The sequence below is a fragment of the Oncorhynchus masou genome, chromosome 8 (genome assembly GCF_036934945.1).
Source record: "Oncorhynchus masou masou isolate Uvic2021 chromosome 8, UVic_Omas_1.1, whole genome shotgun sequence".
Classification (NCBI taxonomy): domain Eukaryota; kingdom Metazoa; phylum Chordata; class Actinopteri; order Salmoniformes; family Salmonidae; genus Oncorhynchus; species Oncorhynchus masou.
The window spans coordinates 25,518,398-25,533,587 of record NC_088219.1 but is presented as its reverse complement, the minus strand read 5'-3'; positions in this window follow the sequence as shown (position 1 = coordinate 25,533,587).

Here is a 15,190-nt window from a genome sequence, read left to right as displayed (position 1 = left end):
CTCTACCTTTATCTAATTTTGCTACGTAGGACCAAATCGAGCCGGTCGGTCACAAATGTCAAATTCCCAAACGTTTTATGAATTTATGAAAATGTGAATAGTGCGTAATTCTCAGAAAATGTAAAAAAAAAAGTGTGTTATTCTTCCTGGGGTATATATGAACAGATTTTTTTTAAATATTTCATGTTGCTAAAATGCTTTCAGTTCCACTTTAATTACAACATGCTCAAAGGGATATTCATTGTCTGCTTTTTATTATGTTTACCCATCTACCAATAGGTGCCCTTCTTTGCAAGGCATTGGAAAACCTCCCTGGTCTTTGTGTGTGAAATTCACTGCTCCACTGAGGGACCTTACAGATAATTGTACAGTATGTGTGGGATACAGAGATGAGGTCGCCATTTAAAAATCATGTTAAACACTATTATTGCACATAGAGTCCAAGCAAATTATTATGACTTGTTAATAAGCACATTTTTACTCCTGAATTTATGTAGGCTTATCATAACAAAGGGGTTGAATACTGAGAGACATTTCATCTTTTCGTTTTAAACCTTGTCACACCAAATATCTTTTGGGGTCCTCCCATCGTGAGTTTTCTTATGCGCATGATGTCAGAATTCATTCGCTGTTCCAAAATGTAATCGTTACGCCACAGGACAGTTAACCCGTGCTGCCCTCAAACCAAGGTACACTACCTGCTAATCTATTGGCTATGTTTCAACTTGTCAATTTTACATGATTTTCTAACAACAGTTTAAAATGAGTGGCTTTCTGCCTCCTCATTAACTCACATAGAAGAAGCCCGTTTCACTGTGGTGGACAACTTACACTATATATACAAAGGTATGTGGACACCCCTTCAAATTAGTGGATTTGGCTATTTCAGCCACACCCGTTGCTGACTGATGTATAAAATCGATCACACAGCCATGCAATCTCCATAGACAAACATTGGCAGTAGAATGGGCTGTACTGAAGAGCTCCCTGACATTCAACGTCTGTGACTGTCACCTTTCCAACAAGTTGATGCTGTTATAACAACAAAGGGGGCACCAACTCTATATTAATGCCAATGATTCTGGAATGAGATGTACACTACACTTTTGGTAATGTAGTGTACGTTTCAGGCATGCTATGCTAACGTGAGGATTAGGTAAATGGGCCAGAAAAACTTCTCTCTTTCGATTAGAGCCCAAGAACTCCACCAGTGTTTCCTCTGGTAAAGTGTGTAGACATTAGCACATCTCCAGTCAGAACAGAACCTGCCCAAACTTTTTCCCCCTGGAGTCGGGAAGTTTGGTGAGATATTTTCAATATAATTGCATAACGGAACTGTGTTCGATTTGTATGTGAACTGTATGCCCGATTACAAAAAAACATTCAGTAATCATCTCACTTGATGAACTGGTGGTGAACTTTGTAGCCATTGAGGAGAGCCTTGTCGATCAGATGGAAAAAATTCTGAGCGCATGCCACAAAGCTATTTATCCACTGCCCCCATTTTGCTATTATAGTCAACTACACCGATTTGATCTTTCTCTCTCCCGTGAGGTGGTCCACCTACCCTGGGGTTCGGTCTTCTTCTGTAGCTCCAAGGCATAGCAATTGGTCTTCTCCACGATGTCTCCCACCAGCTCCTATGTCAGAAACAGCTTGAAGCACTCTGGCTCAAAGGGAGATGGCAAGGGGCTTTGCACTCCAGACAGGGACTCATCAAAGCCAACAGCAGGGCCAGGAGGGGTGAAAAGGCTGGAGGCCTTCCAGCTATGGCAAACCTACTGTACAGTACTTCATCCACTGTTGGTCTGGCTCCATCACCAACAGCGTCTTCAGAGGGACCTGGGACTTTGTTGGTGGGCAAGGGGTCCTCTGATTCAGTGTTCTCATTGGCCACAAGGTTGGGGGGCAGCTCTTCACTGTAAGAGTCTGATTCCTCAATGTCTCAAAACTCAATCATTTTTTAAGTCGGTTAGGACATCTACTTTGTGCATGACACAAGTAATTTTTCCAACAATTGTTTACAGGCAGATTATTCCACTTATAATTCAATGTATCACAATTCCAGTGGGTCAGAAGTTTACAGAACACTAAGTTAACTGTGCCTTTAAACAGCTTGGAAAATTCCAGAAAATTGTCTTGGCTTTCGAAGATTATGATAGGCGAATTGACATCATTTGAGTCAATTGAAGGTGTAACTGTGGATGTACTTCAAGGCCTACCTTCAAACTCAGTGCCTCTTTGCTTGACATCATGAGATTTAAAATAAAACAAATAAAAAAGAAAGAACTGCAAAAGCGTATGCGAGCAAGGAGGCCTTCAAACCTGACTCAGTTACACCAGCTCTGTCAGGAGGAATGGGCCAAAATTCACCCAATTTATTGTGGGAAGATTGAAGAAGGCTACCCAAAATGTTTGACTCAAGTTAAACAATTTAAAGGCAATGCTACCAAAACTTGAGTGTATGTAATCTTCTGACCCACTGGGAATGTGATGAAGGAAATAAAAGCTGAAATAAATTGTCTCTCTACTTTTATTCTGACAGGTCCACTGATCAGGTCCACATCCTGTGAAAAAAAATGAACTAAGACAATAGGAAAAGTTCACTGAAAGTTACGCCCAGTTATTTTTTTATAACATATTAGCAATAAAACAAGTTTTTTCAGATGGTAGGAGTGGTGGGATGACCTTAATTTACTGGCCTAGCATCCTGATATACAATGGACAATAAAACATAAGAAGGTTTATGTCACTACATAGAGAAATCGTGCCAGTTGAGATGGAACCAGTCAAAGTTTTCATTGGGTCCGTGGCATGAACATACATTGTTGACTAAGGGGAGGAGAGCAGGCTGCAGATGGCCGTTAGAAGAGAGGATAATAGGACATATTCTCCTTAGTGTGAGAGTGATGGCGTAATTGTGCTCCTACGAAGGAGAATCATTAATTAGAGGCTCTAATCTGTTGTGAAGGCAAGCAGTTTTTGTTGCCGAGTCTCTGTAAAGGAATAAGGCCCATGGTCTACTTACCTAGCAAGCTTCTCTTAATAAACACCACATTGCTGCCAGCAGGCCTTAGGTCATTTTTTCATTTCATATTAATCAACGATCAGTCCTTGCTACTGCATATTTGACAAAGAAGATTAATAGACCCAACTGCTAGCGAATGCCCGACGTTACTGTGGATCGCCAACTGTGTTATAGTCTGTTGGGTTCCTTCAACTTCTTTGATTGTGTATTTACTCCAATTTAATTTTTACCATTATTATAGAGTAACCACCAGGGAATCTAAGAAAAGCTGCCAATACTGGTTGTACTTATACCTTCCCTGTGTCAGCACAGCACCCAGTGTGAAACATGTCCACTCTTTCTGAGAACACCACAACTACTCCCCCCACCCTGTTCTGCAACACTAGGTCGGTCTGAAACTCACTGAGTACTGTGCATACAAAAAGAGTTTCAAATACAAACTGTATACAGAACGAATATACAGTAGGCCTCCCATATTAATCAAAAGGCTAGTTGTCAGAAGATTGACACTGGGTTATCTAGAAATTGCTATGTGTCAAGAGGACAAGGACCATTTATGTCCATTATCCTCTCAGGGTTGTGAAACTGTCTGTCTGGATGCTGGTTGTACAAGGATGAGGGAACAGCGCTCATTTCTCCCCACGGATATTTAACGTGTAATTTCCAGGAGAGAATCAATCATGTGGAAATTCAAATTCCCTGTCATTACCTTCAGCCATTTTGACAGCGGTTTCATGACCATAGAGAGCAGTGATGACCACTGTACCATATAGTATTCATGTGAATGGGGTTTGACCGTCAAACAGAGTCCTGTTACTATGTGTTATGTTCTATCTGTGCACCGTTTCAGTATTGTCAAATGTCTCCCTTCTCACCAAGTACATCTTGGATTCATGTGCATCCATGCATTACTGTTGCTAAGGCGTGACTCCTCATATGCAATGCTAACAGTAGAACTATTTATACTTTCAAATCATGCCGCAGTAATCACCTCACAGACTCACTGAAGCATTGCAGCAAACGTGCAGCAAACGTTCAGAAATAAGGAAGGGAAAAGAAGCTTTGTGAGAAATTCTGAATTTATGGAAAATTGCAGTCTTGCTCGTCTGAATCTATTTATTATTTTGGGAACTCCTTAGATGAAGCGAGACATCTCTCCTTGTAAAATACAGATTAATGGATGAATATTAGTGTGGAGGCTAAAGAAGCAGTCACAGATAACTTCATTCGTTTAATGTCAGCTTTGGCGAGTTAAATGCTGTAAACTGGACCCTAAGCCTTTTCCAAACAGTGAGGAGGATTATGCACTTGCCGTCATTAAAACGTAATACCAACCCAATGCTGTGAAAAGTCTCTGGAGAAAAGGAAGCTGTTATAACTTGTAAAATTGATCTGGACATTTGTACTAGTGCCAACTTTCCGCTCTTAGCATCTGATTTCACACGAAAGCGCCTACCCATGGGTTTTCTGCAGAAGGACCAATAAGAAATATCTCCCACATTTGATGTAACATAAACGTTACACCAGTATGCGATTGTAATTAGTTAACAAGCACACACTATGGGTCATTTAACATGCGAAGTGTTTTTTTCCAAAACGCTTTTTCATCAGAAATGAATGCTTATGAGTTCCTTCATGTGTGTAAAATATTACTGTTCTCAGATTTTTTATTCGTAGATGTGTATGATTATTTTTGGCGGGGGGGTGGAAATCACTACATGTCCATTGTATAGATGGAATGTTCGTATCCTGTATATTTGACTGTGATATGTGGTTGTCTCACCTAGGTATTTTAAGATTAATGCACTAACTGTAAGTCACTCTGGATAAGAGCATCTGCTAAATGACTAAAATGTGAAATGTACAGTAAATGTTTTTCATACAGATCTCATATTACTTTTGTGCAGGATTTCCCAGAAACGGTTCTCAGGACCCAAGGGGTGCACATTTAGTTTTTTCCCCCAAGCACTACACAGCTGATTCAAATAATAAATTAACTAAGCATCAAGCTTTGATTTTTTAAATCAAGTGTGTAGTACTAGAGCAAATAACAAAACATTCACCCCTTGGGGTCCATAGGGCCGCGTTTGGGAAACAATACTGCATATTGATTTCACAAATGTATCATTTGTAAATTTGTTTATTAAAAATGTTATTTGTTATGTTTGACTGTGTAAAACCTAGCAGTACTACATGTTTCTCTGAGAGTGAGGCAGATATATACTGTATATGTATGTACAGTATATATTTGCAAATAAACATTTTTTTATTTTTTTATTTCACTTTTATTTAACCAGGTAGGCTAGTTGAGAACAAGTTCTCATTTACAACTGCGACCTGGCCAAGATAAAGCATAGCAGTGTGAACAGACAACACAGAGTTACACATGGAGTAAACAATAAACAAGTCAATAACACAGTAGAAAAATATATATATATATATACATTGTGTGCAAAAGGCATGAGGAGGTAGGCGAATAATTAATAATAATTGATTATGATTATTTGTCTCTGAAATGAAACATAAGTGACAGATAAACAAAAAAAAGTAATGTCATTAAAAAAAACATGCCAGAGTGAAAAAAAAGACAGATTCCAATGGGGATCTTTTTATTATGCTAATTTATCTTCAGCGGGATGCGGAAATTGGCTTGAGGGTTAAACAATAAAAGCAAATTTACCAACATTTCATAAAATGGATATATAGCATTTTGGAATTAAACTCTTCATGTCCACTTTCCCCCCTTTGTATTTACTTTGAAAACAAATGTCCAGTAGAAAGTTATTTTCATTGAAAATATGTCAGTTTTAGTTGTTGAATTGTCTCCTGTAATGTCTTCACCTCACAGAAACCCGCCATCATCCACAGCGGAGACACCCCCTTCTCCAGCCACATGTAATCTATCTATGGACATCAAAATATCTTATGTTATCCTACAATCCACAATGAAAGGCCCTTTCCCATTTTCATGACAGAAGGACAAGATATATATGGGGCAACAAAATATGTAGGAGATTGTCCTGAGGCAATTTATTCAATTTTTGATCTCAACAGTATAGGATTACTGTGCAAAAACCCCCACTTTGGTTTACAATTTTTTTTTGCAACTGTGTGTTGTTTCATCATCTGTGAATTCTTATTTTCAATTAAAAGGTCCCTATTTAAATTCTTTCAATTAGATTTTATCATCTGAATCTCATCAGCAGGCTCCTCAATAACTTTGCTCCAAGGCATTTAGCCCCCTGGCAAACCTCCCCTGGGTATACATTAAAGCTAACTTCTCAGGGATGTTGGTCTGATTTGTATCTATGTTCTGACTAAGCATCTTATGCTGATGAATAAATATGTGTCTTGTATTGAGCCCTGAATGGTAAGAACCGTTTCAGAATATGCTGTCCTTTGTATGATACCATGTGTGTGTCTTTGCTATGCTGGTGGCATGAGTATTGCATTCCTGTGTGTGGATGTGTGAAACAATATAACATCCCTTTGTTAGAATAGAAAGCAGGTTTTTATCCTGACCTCTGGGGAAATAATGCTCTGAGTGGTGAAAATGTTATTCATCCTAAAATACAAAAAATATATAGTTTCATTGCAAAATCCTTTATTTCTTTATCTGATGCACCACTAAATGCTTATCTCTGATTAAATCTCACCAGAACCTCATTGGAATGTTGTTTCATCACATCATGTCAAATATTATTTTGTGGCTTCTCTATGGATTAGTAGTGAGTAAAAAGACAGGTTGTGACACAGGAAGAAAGGAACATTATTCCCTGTGAGGTTTGTGAGATATTGTTCTATCTCTGCTATGGTACTCTGAGAGTGGATTATTAGAGGTGTTGCTAAGTAACAGAATGGAACTTTGTGGGAAGATACATTGTCTCATTTATTAAAAAGGACTTAATTGAACACTTTCTTGTCTGTCTTTAAGGAAGTTATGGGTAGTCCCATTTCTCAAGCGGATGGTATCCACCTTGCAGTTCCATGTTATTCCCGTCGCCACAAAAGTTGAATTGATGCACATTGGCATCTTGTAATGTCATACTATACACTTTAGTGTATTAGTTTACTTTATCTATCATTACCTGACATTTACTGGAAGTCATGTCAATGGCAGAGTTGAGAACAAGCTTTGACACTGTTACCCAGAGTGACACAACAGATGTTCTACACAACTACAGCATGGGGACAATCAGAGGACGGCAAGACAGGGAGTAGGGAACAGCAACACAGGACAATATAAGACCTAAAATAGCAACTACCAGGACTCATTATAAGATGCCCTATCAAATCGTTTACCCAGGAAACAAAGCTGAACGGCCTGCATCTGTTGAGACTGGCACTTGACAAGCTCTCAAAGAGAAAGTCTACTTGCTTGTCACCAATACCCACGCTCTCCTGTGACAGAAAATGGTGGAGGTGGATAGAACATTGGGTCCACAGCTAACTGACAGCATCAAGGTCTTAGTGTGTAAGTAAGATGGGGAGCAAAGGAAAGCTGTCAAATGTAAGGATACAAACAACAACTTGAGCAACTTGTTGATGACATAACGGCTGTTTTGGAGACAGAAAACAAAAACTGGGACTCACTCTCAAAAGTCACAAGAAAGACCACAAGCTGTCCCAATCTCTGACTAGGCTTTGATGCAAAATCAGGCTCCTCAAAAATAGCATCCTTACAGTATGTTTATTGCCACACTCTATTTGAAATGTTGTCACTCCTCAAATATTTTTTTTTACGGTGTCAGAATATAGCATGCAGTTTTCATTTGTTTTTCAATGCAATCTTAATATGTACCAGCTTATACTTTTATTTTGCGCATACATTAATAAGTAGTTAATGCCTTGTTCCCCTAAGCAAATGGCTGTTGATCCACAATAATGATTAAAAGACCTGGACTATACATTACTGTATTTTAACACCCAGAATTCGTTCCCATTGTATCAAGTGATGGTTAAAATGAGAGCTAACATACTTTGCCTGCCAAAGTACATCTCAAAAACCATTGAAATTGACAACAGTTTAGGGTAATACTTGATTTGCATTTGAAGTAACTGAGTTCAAAGGGATGAATTATATAGCAGATTTAGTGCATTGTTCTGTGAAAAGCTACTCTGCACTGCCACCTAACATTTATTGGCAAAGACTGGTAAAGAATTTGAAGAGAGCAAGTCATATGGCGTGACGGTGCACTGATAAAAAGATCTGGGCGCCTTTCCACATGGGATTCAATGAATGAGTAGGGCATCATTTAATATTTAGAGCATACTTTAATATATTGGCATCCGTATAACAACCCTAAAGAGCATGACACTTGAATTGTGGTTTAGCCACAAAAGTAATCGAGTTTGTCTACTAATTGAATGCATTTAAAGACTAACATTGTGCCTCAGATAAGTCAATCTGTCACTCACACTTAAAACCAAATGATAGGCAAAAATTATTGTAGCCAAGAGAAAGATCCTAATATATGAACACATTAATTTATAATGATGTATAAATCACTCTGAAATATAATATACTTGTTAGAAGTAATTGACTTCAGCTCAGAGGGAGAGACAACGTTTTCTTTTTTAATGTTCAGGAAATAAAAGAGCCTCTCCCCAATACAGAGTCTGACAAACAGGACACACGCCATATCCCAGTAGCACAGATGAACCGTCTTTCCCAGAGATGAATAGGCTTGTGATGTAGGGCAAGAGTTTACGCTCTTCTTTATGCCTGGATCCCTGTACTCATGATACAGGTGTAAGTCCCATACAATTTAACGTTCATCCTCTGCATCTTCTCTGTATGTTCTCCAGCATCACAACTGAGATCAGACAATTGGTTTACTATTATGCCAATGTAATCACTATAGTCATTGCCCAGTGACAGCCCAGTGACACGTAATGATTCAAGTTATCTTACTTTGTGAACACTTGGGAATTAGCTATCTTCACAAAAAAGCAGAGTTTCAAAAATGTTCATTTATATCAACTTCTTCTTTTAAGTTAAGTTTGTTTCTTACGCTTCTCAAAACACTGTGAAGACAAGTGACATAACTTTTTAATGAGAGCTTAGTGTACACAGCTGTGGCCGACAAAAAAATGTGTGCCCTGCTTGATGTAAAAAAAAAAAGACCCAAATCTGTTTTTATTAAATCCTGATGGAATTTGTGACGTGTTGAATGCTCCCCTGGGGGAACGTCTGCTGCTACCAGGGGAATGTGTTATTCCATCTCACTGTCTCACTGTGCAACCTTTCCAATGTGAACCCTCTTGTTAGGATCAGGCCAAAAATACACTTCATGTGGGAAAATAGCAGCTTTCCTCTGTTGGTTTAACTGCATATGTGAAAGCCGTAATTGTGTCAACACTAAAGTGGGCAGACAGTTGGTGTGACATGTTTTTCTTCTTTCATTGCTAGAACTTTCTCACAAAGCTTCTGTAACTTTCATTTATGTCCCACAGTAGATGTAGGGTAAGGCAGTGTTTCTGTAACTCTGAAAAGAGACTGCAGCTTGTCTGCTACAGCTGACAACCAGGAACATACACTTCAAAGAGAGAGGCAATGTAACTGGAAAACAAAATGTCCACACACAGCATGGCTCTTTGGGAAAGATGAAATCATGTGTTACATTAGAAGCAGTGTATAGTGAACGAATATTGTAAAATCATGGTATTATTGTTCCCGTCATTGTGATAATACAAAAGTGTCTACAGTATTGTGCATATTGACATGGTGGACAACACTATTACAAGTATCTAAATCATCCATGACAGAAGTAATGAAAATCAATCCAGATTGATGAGAAGGCGAGAGGCTGCTGTGCTCACACACTGTCAGATATGCAGAGCTCTTAACTCCCACTCATCCCTGGAGTCTCATAGATTCAAGAGCAATTAATGCCCTTAGGTTGCCATGGAGGATCTGGAAGGAGGTGGGGAATTGACGCAGCGTTCAGAGTCTGAGGTAAGCACAAACGCTGAGCGATTACGACGAAAGGGATGGGGAAAGGACTGTTCATGGTGAGCATGTGCCACAGATGTGTCCCAACGTGCAGGTGGCAAAAACATGTTGACGTAATATAGAGTTGAGCTGTACACAAAATATGTTGCAGAACCAGGTAAAAAAAAATACTTGCCCACATCTTTTTATGTGTGAGATATTGTGTAGACTGCCAATTTATACATTTTACATATTTTTTTAGCAACAGTTATATATGAGGTTGCGTTCCGCCTTCACATTCATTCACATAGAAGTAGCCCATTTCACTGTGGTTGCCAATTTCCGATTGAGGCATGATATTCTACTGTAAGAAGAGGATTAGCGAGATGAGTTGGACAAACTTCTCTCTTCGATGAAAGCCCACGCACAACCCCAGTGTTTCCTCAGGTCAAGTATGCAGGCATTTGCACATCTCCAGTCAGAACAGAACCTGCCCAAACCTTTCCCCATTGGCTTCTTTTCTGGCTGGCGGACGCATTGCCTTCATTGTTGTTTCCTCATTAATAATTACTCTGTGCGTTCCTATCAAAGTAAGTGCCTTATTGCATTATGGGTTTCTGTATACATGTTATATCATCTCTACTGTAGCAGACCGTATTTATGTATAAGGTATTCTGTGTTTATTCATTTATGAGCGCGGACACGCGAAGTACTGACATCATAACCTTTATGGTGTTATACTCAATTGTTCTTATGCAGTTACATTTTTCAATTAATTCTGTAAAACAATGCTAATGGCGTCAAAGAAGTATTAGCTTGTGTTGTATCCTTTGAAGCTGCCCTGGCCTTATCATTACTATTGCATTGGCCTGTGTATTCATTTGGCCTATTTAGCATAGCGCTGCCTGTCCCTGGTCCCTTGTGGTGCTCTTTTAGAGCTCTTCAGTTATTATTTTACTTCATTATAATATTGCTTTCTTGCTATATCCTGATATTTTATTCAAATTATTAGTAATTCCTCCTTATTCTGTACTTTCAGAAACCACACACATACAGTAAAGAACATAACCTGCCAACAGCACAACTGGAACAGGACATATTATTTTGACAAAGATTGAGGACAGCTTTTTTATGCTAGCAACATACCGTTTGGAGAGGGAGTTGGAGGGAGTGGAGAGGATGATGAGGGAGTGGGGAGGTGGGTGAGATATTGTCAATTTAATTGCATAACGGAGCTTTATTTGATTTGTATGTAAACTGTATGTCCAATTGCACAGCACAGGGAATGCGGTATTATACCCATAAAACCTAGCGTTAAAACCCGGTAATGGTTCCAATAGTTTTGTCACCATTCATTTTTATACTTTTATACTTAATTTTTATACTTCATATAAGGTCTGTGTTTCATGTAGGCGCTTACCCTGGTGTGATGTTTTGATAACTGTGTAAATCTCTCTTGGACAAGGTGAGTTTTATCAGTATTTCGCCTCAATTTACTTTCAACATTTCTCAATGCAAATTTGCAACAGAGAAGACCTCAGGAAGACTACAAATTCCTGCAGGAAGCTCCTGCACGTCATCTATAGCTGACACTTTCAGTTACCTTTATTTAGACTTCCAGCTTCTATTCTACTTGCATGACCAGAGACTTCAAAGACACAGTATTTATTTATATGGAGTGGTACATGCTTTCACACAGTCTTGATTTATAGTATCCTTCCCATTACAGTATATGATCGATATGTCAAGGGATAACATGCCAAGTTATCAAAAAAATCTGATTGAAAATCTTGTCCTCGTGAAAATTTGTTAAATAAATATTCTACATCATAATGTCATTTATCTAATCAATTTTTATTTATATAGAACATTTCTTACAAAAAAATGCATTTTAAGGTGTTCAAAGTTATGCATTGAAAGGCATATGGCACTTAACATCCTTCCTCTTGGCAGGTCTCTATAGGTGACCAGGGGATTGTCTTTACCAAATGTGAATGCCTCCGTGGAGCCCATAAGTTTAGCCATGTGGCTGCATTGGCTATTTTTGCAGTTCACAATATCGGGTGAACGGATGTGGAATGCAAGTAGAGGAAGCCAGCCGTGCCCAACCAGGTGCAGTCAGTGGAGGAAGAATTTCTATATCCAGTAGGAGGAAGGGTATTACAACCTCCGTGAAGACCATCATCACTGGCACCAAGTCAGCTCCACATCACTGGAACGGAGCCCCTGCTTCTTCGTTGTGTGGAACTCCAAAGACTCCATCACCATCTCATCCAGCGTGACGACCTCTGGCAGACTCATATTGCTGGACTCGAGGAGTTTTTCAAAGACGACATGCTCCCAAATTTGGCACTGCAACAGTAAACATCTGAAAATGTCTTGTAAATAATTGTTGCACTTTGTCACACCCTGACCATAGTTTGCTTTGTATGTTTATATGTTTTGTTTGGTCAGGGTGTGATCTGAGTGGGCATTCTATGTTGTGTGTCTAGTTTGTCTGTTTCTGTGTTTGGCCTGTTATGGTTCTCAATCAGAGGCAGGTGTTAGTCATTGTCTCTGATTGGGAACCATATTTAGGTAGCCTGTTTGGTGTTGGGTTTTGTGAGTGATTGTTCCTGTCCTTATGTCTGTCGTGTGCTAGTTTGCACCAGTATTAGGCTGTTTCGGTTTTCGTTTATTGTTTTTTTGTATTGATTTGTGTTTACTTCAGTTTCATTAAACATGGATCGCAATAGCCATTTTGCATTTGGTCTGACTCTCTTTCACCTATAGAAAACCGGGACACACTTAAATCAGTGTTTATGCACTGGATCAGTGTTCTCAATGCGCCTCCTGTCAGTACCTGTTTCAGTGAAGCCAGTGGTCCAAAAAATATTCCATAGTTAACACACTAGGCTCCCAGAATGCAATCACAAAGGCTGGTCTGAGTGCATATCATCATAGTTTCATTCAATTGTATAACACAATTCACATTGCATTTTGTCATGGTCACAGTGGGAGTTGATATCTATGATGTTTAAATTATTTCTTACACCATTTGTTGTGTGGTGTTTTCTTTCCCAATGGAAAATGGCAGCTGCCTGTGCATTTGCAATAATGCAATGATTAAAGTAGTTAGCAGATGTTTCAGTTTAGCACATTTTTCTGTTATACCAGGTCATTTACAAATGTAACAACAACGAATTATGTCGCTCCTCCTCAAACTATCAATTAGCCAGGTGAATTTGTAGATGTACAATATCTGCACAGTATGTTTGTTAGCCAACTAGCGAAAAGGAAAGGGGGATACCTAGTCAGTTGTACAACTGAATGCATTCAACTGAAATGTGTCTTCCACAATTAACCCAACCCCTGTGTTAAGTTCAATTGATTGGACATGAATTGGATAGGCACACACCTGTCTATATAAGGTCCACAGTCTACAGTGCATGTCAGAGCAAAAGTCAAGCCATGATGTCAAAGGAATTGGCCGTAGAGCTCCGAGACAGGATTGTGTCGAAGCACAGGTCTGGGGAAGGGAACAAAAAAATGTCTGCAGCATTTGAACTATTTGGCCTGAATGCCAAGCATCAAGTCAGGAGGAAACCTGGCACCATAGCAGGTGAAGCATGGTAATGGCACCATCATACTGTGTGGATGTTTTTCAGCGGCAGGGACTGGGAGACTAGTCAGGATCAAGGGAAAGATGAACAGAGCAAAGTACAGAGACCTGCTCCAAAGCTCTCGGGACCTCAGACTGGCGTGAAGGTTCACCTTCCAACTGGACAATGACACTAAGCACTCACCCTAGAGAATGCAGGAGTGGCTTCAGGAGAAGTCTCTGAATGTCCTTGAGTGGCCCAGCCAGAGGCCAGATTGAACCCGATCAAACATCTCTGGAGAGACCTGGAAATAGCTGTGCAGTGATTCTCCCTATCCAAAATGACAGAGCTTGAGAGGATCTGCAGAGAAGAATTGAGAAACCCCCCTAATACAGGTGTGCCAAGCTTGTCGTGTCATACCAAAAAAGACACAAGACTGTAATCACCGCCAAAGGTGCTTCAACAAAGTGCTGAGTATTTTTGTGACTACCTGAACCTACCAATTGGTTTAAAAGTACTGAAACCAAAGCATATGGATTTTAATTAAAATTATTTGAATAAACACGAAAAGGTGACTGTACGAAGCACACATCATTTCAGGCTACATATGACACTAAACAGCATATAAACACTCTAAATAGGTCAGGATCAAGACAGGGAGTCTAAGGAACAAAAATGGAAGGAATGAAAATGAATTATTTAGGCTAAATTATCTCAGTTATTTCAAGTCGATAGCCTACAAAGAAATTCATTGTGAAAAATTTGCAAGTGCGACACAACTGGCTGGTAAAGACAAAGCACTAAGCATTTAAACAAGATTTTGTTGAATTAAATTATTATTGTCTATAAATTGCTACTATAGGCTGTGATTTATTTCAAATTAAATACAAATTAAATGATAGATTACTCATTAGTGCCTTTGAATTCATTTTTACAAGATCTAATATTCTCTCCACCAGGGTTCTTAAACTTTTTCAGCCTAGGACCCAAATGACAAATTCTGTGTTTTCCTGGGACCCAAGCGTAGGAAAATATGCAACTATATGTAAATATCGGAGCATTTCATTGCCCCTATGCCTATAAAAAATATAGACCAAAACAATTAACAATTAAATATATGTTGCTTATTTTCCCCCATTGAAAACACTCTTACATACCTGTCTAGGTTGAAATTCTTGCAGTTAAAATACAATAAATAATTTCTGAACTGGAATAATAATTTAAATAATAATTTTTTGAACTGGAATAAATGCCTCACAAGTCCTCAACTGGCAGGTTCATTAAATAGCACCCGCAAAACACCAGTCTCAACGTCAACAGTGAAGAGGTGACACTGGGATGCTGGCCTTCTAGACAGAGTTCCTCTGTCAAGTGTCTGTGTTCTTTTATTTTTATTGGCCAGTCTGAGATCCCGGAGTCGCCTCTTCACTGTTGACTATGAGACTGGTGTTTTGAAGGTACTATTTAATGAAACTGCCAGTTGAGGACTTGTGAGGAGTCTGTTTCTCAAACTTGACACTCTAATGTACTTGTCCTCTTGCTCAGTTGTGCACCGGGGCCTCAGACTCCTCTTTCTATTCTGGTTCGAGCCAGTTTGCTCCATTCTGTGAAGGGAGTAGTAAACAGCATTGAACGAGATCTTCAATT